Source organism: Zea mays, chromosome 5 (assembly GCF_902167145.1).
Source record: "Zea mays cultivar B73 chromosome 5, Zm-B73-REFERENCE-NAM-5.0, whole genome shotgun sequence".
Lineage (NCBI taxonomy): Eukaryota > Viridiplantae > Streptophyta > Magnoliopsida > Poales > Poaceae > Zea > Zea mays.
This window is the reverse complement of record NC_050100.1, coordinates 213,884,445-213,891,517: the sequence shown is the minus strand read 5'-3', so window position 1 is coordinate 213,891,517 and position 7,073 is coordinate 213,884,445.

Sequence of the window (7,073 nt, the reverse complement as noted above, 5' to 3'; positions counted from 1 at the left end):
CGGACAGTACGGTGCCCCCTTCCGACCGTTGGCCCGGCCACGTGTCGCGCGCAGATTCCGTGGCCGACCGTTGGCCCGGCCGACCGTTGGCTCACCGGACAGTCCGGTGCACACCGGACAGTCCGGTGAATTTTAGCCGTACGCCGTCGGCGAATTCCCGAGAGCGGCCAGTTCGCCCGAGTCAGTCTGGCGCACCGGACACAGTCCGGTGCACCACCGGACAGTCCGGTGCTCCAGACCGAACAGCCCTTTGGCTGTACACAGCCAACTTTTCTCTGACTTGATTTCTCCTGTTTCAAGCACTTAGACACAATACATTAGTCTTCAAAACAATGTACTAAGGCTTAGAAACATACCTTTACTCTTGATTTGCACTTTGTCCATCCATGGGTATAGATTCACATTTAAGCACTTGTGTTGGCACTCAATCACCAACATACTTAGAAATGGCCCAAGGGCACATTTCCCTTTCAATCTCCCCCTTTTTGGTGATTTATGCCAACACAACATAAAGCAACTAGAACAAGTGCAATATCACTTCAAATAAAATTCAAATTTATTTTGATTCAATTTTGGCATATATGGATCATCCTTTGCCACCACTTGGTTTGTTTTTGCAAATCAACTTCAAATCTCTATCTCTAAGTCAAACACATATGTTGAAGCATAAAGAGAGTCATTCCAAAAGAGATTGATCAAAGATTTCAAAAACTCCCCCTATTTCCCATAATCAACACTTCTCCCCACAAGAGGCCAACTTTTGACAAGAGAGACAACAAAAGAGTTTTGACAAAACAAAAACACTATTCTACTCTTTTCAAAATCTCTCAAGTGGTAGCTGATCCATTTATCACTTTGGCCTTTATTTTCTCCCCCTTTGGCATCAAGCACCAAAACGGGATCAATCTTGGCCTAGAACCCCATTGCCTCACCAAAATCTTCAATAAGAATACAAAGGCAATAAGAGTACATGAGATGAACTTGGAATAAGTTACCCTCTCATCGGAGTGCAGTGGAAGTCTTTCATGGTCCAAGTCCACCTTTTCCCTTTCAAACCTCCTTTGAGACTAAAACAAGCAAACTCAAGCACATGGTTAGTCTCAAAGGGTCAAGTTGTAACACATCTCCCCTAAACATGTGCATCACTTTGCAACGGACTTGTGAGGTCCAGGGAGTGTTTGTACAACTTGAGCACCATTAAGCAACAAAATGCAGAAGGAACATGTTCAAAAGGCATAAACACATGTATGCTACAAATCAATCCAAGTTCCGCGAATCTAGGACATTTAGCTCACTACGCAGCCTGCAAAAGGTCTTCTCATCTAGAGGTTTGGTAAAGATATCGGCTAGCTGGTTCTCGGTGCTAACATGAAACACTTCGATATCTCCCTTTTGCTGGTGGTCTCTCAAAAAGTGATGCCGGATGTCAATGTGCTTTGTGCGGCTGTGTTCAACAGGATTTTCCGCCATGTGGATGGCACTCTCATTATCACATAGGAGTGGGACTTTGCTCAGATTGTAGCCAAAGTCCCGGAGGGTTTGCCTCATCCAAAGTAGTTGCGCGCAACACTGTCCTGCGGCAACATACTCGGCCTCAACGGTGGATAGGGCAACGGAGGTTTGTTTCTTAGAATTCCATGACACTAGTGACCTTCCTAAGAATTGGCACGTCCCCGATGTACTCTTCCTATCGACCTTACATCCAGCATAGTCGGAATCTGAATATCCAATCAAGTCAAAGGTAGACCCCTTTGGATACCAGAGCCCGAAGCAAGGCGTAGCAACTAAATATCTAAGGATTCGCTTCACTGCCACTAAGTGACACTCCTTAGGATCGGATTGAAATCTAGCACACATGCATACGCTAAGCATAATATCCGGTCTACTAGCACATAAGTAAAGTAATGATCCTATCATTGACCGGTATGCCTTTTGATCAACGGACTTACCTCCTTTGTTGAGGTCGGTGTGTCCGTCGGTCCCCATCGGAGTCTTTGCGGGCTTGGCATCCTTCATCCCAAACCGCTTGAGCAAGTCTTGTGTGTACTTCGTTTGGGAGATGAAGGTGCCGTCCTTGAGTTGCTTCACTTGGAATCCAAGGAAGTAGTTCAACTCGCCCATCATTGACATCTCGAATTTCTGCGTCATCACCCTGCTAAACTCTTCACAAGACTTTTGGTTAGTAGAACCAAATATTATGTCATCGACATAAATTTGGCACACAAACAGATCACCATCACATGTCTTAGTAAAAAGAGTTGGATCTGCTTTCCCAACCTTGAAAGCATTAACAATTAGAAAGTCTCTAAGGCATTCATACCATGCTCTTGGGGCTTGTTTAAGTCCATAGAGCGCCTTAGAGAGCTTACACACATGGTCAGGGTACTGTTCATCCTCGAAGCCAGGGGGTTGCTCTACGTACACCTCCTCCTTGATCGGCCCGTTGAGGAAAGCGCTCTTCACATCCATTTGGTACAACCTGAAAGAATGGTGAGCGGCATATGCTAGCAAGATACGAATTGATTCTAGCCTAGCCACAGAGCAAAAGTCTCCTCAAAGTCCAAACCTGCGACTTGGGCATAACCTTTTGCCACAAGTCGAGCCTTGTTCCTCGTCACCACCCCATGCTCGTCCTGTTTGTTGCGGAACACCCACTTGGTTCCCACAACATTTTGCTTGGGGCGAGGCACCAGTGTCCAAACTTCATTGCGCTTGAAGTTGTTGAGTTCCTCCTGCATGGCCAATACCCAATCCGGATCTAGCAAGGCCTCCTCTACCCTGAAAGGCTCAATAGAAGAGACAAAGGAGTAATGCTCACAAAAATTAACTAATCGAGATCGAGTAGTTACTCCCTTGCTAATGTCACCCAGAATTTGGTCGACGGGATGATCCCTTTGAATCACCGCTCGAACTTGGGTTGGAGGTGCCGGTTGCGCTTCTTCCTCCATCACGTGATCATCTTGTGCTCCCCCTTGATCACACGCCTCCTTTTGATGAACCTGTTCATCGTCTTGAGTTGGGGGATGCACCGTTGTTGAGGAAGAAGGTTGATCTCGTTCATCTTGTTCCTGTGGTCGCACATCACCAATCGCCATGGTTCTAATGGCAGCCGTCGGAACATCTTCTTCGTCTACATCATCAAGATCAACAACTTGCTCTCTTGGAGAGCCATTAGTCTCATCAAATACAACGTCGCTAGAGACTTCAACCAAACCTGATGATTTGTTGAAGACTCTATACGCCTTTGTATTTGAGTCATAACCTAACAAAAACCCTTCTACAGCTTTGGGAGCAAATTTAGAATTTCTACCCTTCTTCACTAGAATGTAGCACCTGCTCCCAAAAACACGAAAGTAAGATACATTGGGTTTGTTACCGGTTAGTAGCTCATACGAAGTCTTCTTGAGGAGGCGATGAAGGTAGACCCTGTTGATGGCGTGGCAAGCCGTGTTCACGGCTTCCGACCAAAAGCACTCGAGGGTCTTGAACTCTCCAAGCATCGTCCTCGCCATATCGATGAGCGTCCTGTTCTTCCTCTCTACCACACCATTTTGTTGTGGTGTGTAGGGAGCGGAGAACTCGTGCTTGATCCCCTCCTCCTCAAGAAACTCCTCCACTTGAAGATTCTTGAATTCGGACCCGTTGTCGCTCCTTATCTTCTTCACCTTGAGCTCAAACTCATTTTGAGCTCTCCTGAGGAAGCGCTTGAGGGTCCCTTGGGTTTCAGACTTATCCTGCAAAAAGAACACCCAAGTGAAGCGGGAAAAGTCATCAACAATAACTAAACCATACTTACTTCCTCCTATGCTTAGATAGGCGACGGGTCCGAAGAGATCCATATGCAGCAGCTCCAGGGGTCTTGAAGTGGTCATCACATTCTTGCTGTGATGCGCTCCTCCCACTTGTTTACCTGCTTGACAAGCTGCACAAGGTCTATCTTTTTCGAATTGCACGTTAGTCAAACCTATCACGTGTTCTCCCTTTAGAAGCTTGTGAAGGTTCTTCATCCCCACATGTGCTAAGCGGCGATGCCACAGCCAGCCCATGCTAGTCTTAGCAATTAAGCATGCATCTAGACCGGCCTCTTCTTTTGCAAAGTCAACTAAGTAAAGCTTGCCGTTTAATACACCCTTAAAGGCTAGTGAACCATCACTTCTTCTAAAGACAGACACATCTACATTTGTAAAAAGACAATTATATCCCATATTGCATAGTTGACTAACAGATAGCAAATTGTAACCAAGAGACTCAACTAAAAACACATTGGAGATAGAGTGCTCATTAGAAATTGCAATTTTACCTAACCCTTTTACCTTGCCTTGATTCCCATCACCGAATATAATTGAATCTTGGGAATCCTTATTCTTGACGTAGGAGGTAAACATATTCTTCTCCCCCGTCATATGGTTTGTGCATCCGTTGTCGATAATCCAGCTTGAACCCTCGGATGCATAAACCTGCAAGGCAAATTTAGGCTTGGGTCTTAGGTACCCAACTCATGTTGGGTCCTACAAGGTTAGCACAAATATCCTTAGGGACCCAAATGCAAGTTTTGTCTCCCTTGCATCTTGCCCCTAATTTTCTAGCAATTATCTTCCTATCCTTTCTACAAATAGCAAAGGAAGTATTTAAAGCATGATATATTGTGGAAGGTTCATTAACTTTCCTAGGAGCATGAATAATATTCTTTCTAGGCACATGATGAATAGCATTTCTCCTAGACATATTTCTATCATGCATATAGGAAGAACTAGAAGCAAACATGGCATGAGAGTCAAAATCATCATAAGCATTATAACTCCTATAAGCATTTCTAGTTTGTCTCCTATCATGATACATAAAAGCATGGTTCCTTTTAGTACTACTAGCCATAGGAGCCTTCCCTTTTTCCTTGGCGGAGATAGGAGCCTTATGGCTTGTCAAGTTCTTTGCTTCCTTCTTGTAGCCAAGTCCATCCTTAATTGAGGGGTGTCTACCAATTGTGTAGGCATCCCTTGCAAATTTTAGTTTCTCAAAATCACTTTTGCTAGTCTCAAGTTGGGCATTAAGACTAGCTACCTCTTCATTTAATTTAGAAATGCAAGCTAGGTGTTCACTATAAGCATCAATGTTAATATCTTTACACCTAGTACATGTTACAACATTTTCTACACAAGAGGTAGTTTTACTAGCAATCTCTAACTTAGCATTCAAATCATCATTAATGCTCCTTAATTTAGAAATTGTCTCATGGCAAGAAGATAATTCACAAGAAAGCATTTCATTTCTTTTAACTTCTAGAGCATGAGATTTTTGTGCTTCTACAAATTTATCATGTTCTTCATACAACAAATCCTCTTGCTTTTCTAAAAGCATATTCTTATCATTCAAGGCATCAATCAATTCATTAATTTTGTCTACCTTGGTTCTATCTAGGCCCTTAAACAAACATGAATAATCTACTTCATCCTCATTACTAGATTCGTCCTCACTTGAAGAAGCATAGGTAGAGTTTCGAGTACATACCTTCTTCTCCCTTGCCATAAGGCATGTGTGATGCTCGTTGGGGAAGAGGGCTGATTTGTTGAAGGCGGTGGCGGCGAGTCCCTCGTTGTCGGAGTCGGAAGAGGAGCAATCCGAATCCCATTCCTTTCCAAGATGTGCCTCGCCCTTGGTCTTCTTGTAATTCTTCTTCTTTTCCCTCTTGTTTCCCTGTTCCTGGTCACTATCGTTATCGGGGCAGTTAGCGATAAAATGACCAATCTTACCGCACTTGAAGCATGAGCGCTTCCCCTTTGTCTTGGTCTTGCTTGGCTGCCCCTTGTGACCCTTTAGCACCGTCTTGAAGCGTTTGATGATGAGAGCCATCTCTTCATCATTAAGTCCGACCGCCTCAATTTGTGCCACCTTGCTAGGTAGCGCCTCCTTGCTTCTTGTTGCTTTGAGAGCAAGAGGTTGCGGCTCGTTGATCGGTCCGTTCAAGGCGTCGTCCACGTACCTCGCTTCCTTGATCATCATTCGCCCGCTGACGAATTTTCCTAGGACTTCTTCGAGCGACATTTTGGTGTACCTGGGATTCTCACGAATATTATTCACCAAATGAGGATCAAGAACGGTAAAGGACCTTAGCATCAGTCGGACGACGTCGTGGTCCGTCCATCGCGTGCTTCCGTAGCTCCTTATTTTGTTGATAAGGGTCTTGAGCCGGTTGTATGTTTGAGTTGGCTCCTCGCCCCTTATCATTGTGAATCGTCCAAGCTCGCCCTCCACCAATTCCATCTTGGTGAGCAAGGTGACATCATTCCCCTCATGAGAGATCTTGAGGGTGTCCCAAATCTGCTTGGCATTGTCCAAGCCGCTCACCTTATGGTACTCGTCCCTGCACAAAGAGGCTAGCAACACAGTAGTAGCTTGTGCATTTTTATGAATCTGTTCATTAATAAACATAGGACTATCCGTACTATCAAAGTGCATTCCACTTTCTACAATCTCCCATATGCTAGGATGGAGAGAGAACAAGTGAGTACGCATTTTGTGGCTCCAAAATCCGTAGTCCTCTCCATCAAAGTGAGGGGGCTTGCCAAGTGGAATGGGGAGCAAATGTGAATTTGAACTTTGCGGAATACGAGAGTAGTCAAAAGAAAAGTTCGAATTAACCGGTTTCCTTTTCTCGTAGTCGTTGTGGTCGTCGTCCTTTTGCGAAGAAGTAGACTCATCGCTGTCGTAGTAGACGATCTCCTTGATGTGTCTTGTCTTCTTCTTCTTCCCATCTTTGCGTCTGTGGCCCGAGCCCGAGTCGTTGGACTTGTCATCCCTTGGCTCGTTGACGAAAGACTCCTTCTCCTTGTCGTTGATCACGATTCCCTTCCCTTTAGGATCCATCTCTTCGGGCGGTTAGTCCCTTTGTGAAGAGAACGACTCTGATACCAATTGAGAGCACCTAGAGGGGGGGGGTGAATAGGTGATCCTGTGAAACTTAAAAACTTAAGCCACAAAACTTTGATTAAGCGTTAGCACAGTTAATGCCAAGTGGCTAGAGAGGAGTCTCAACAAAACACAATACCACAAGAGATCAAACACAGAGATGACACAGT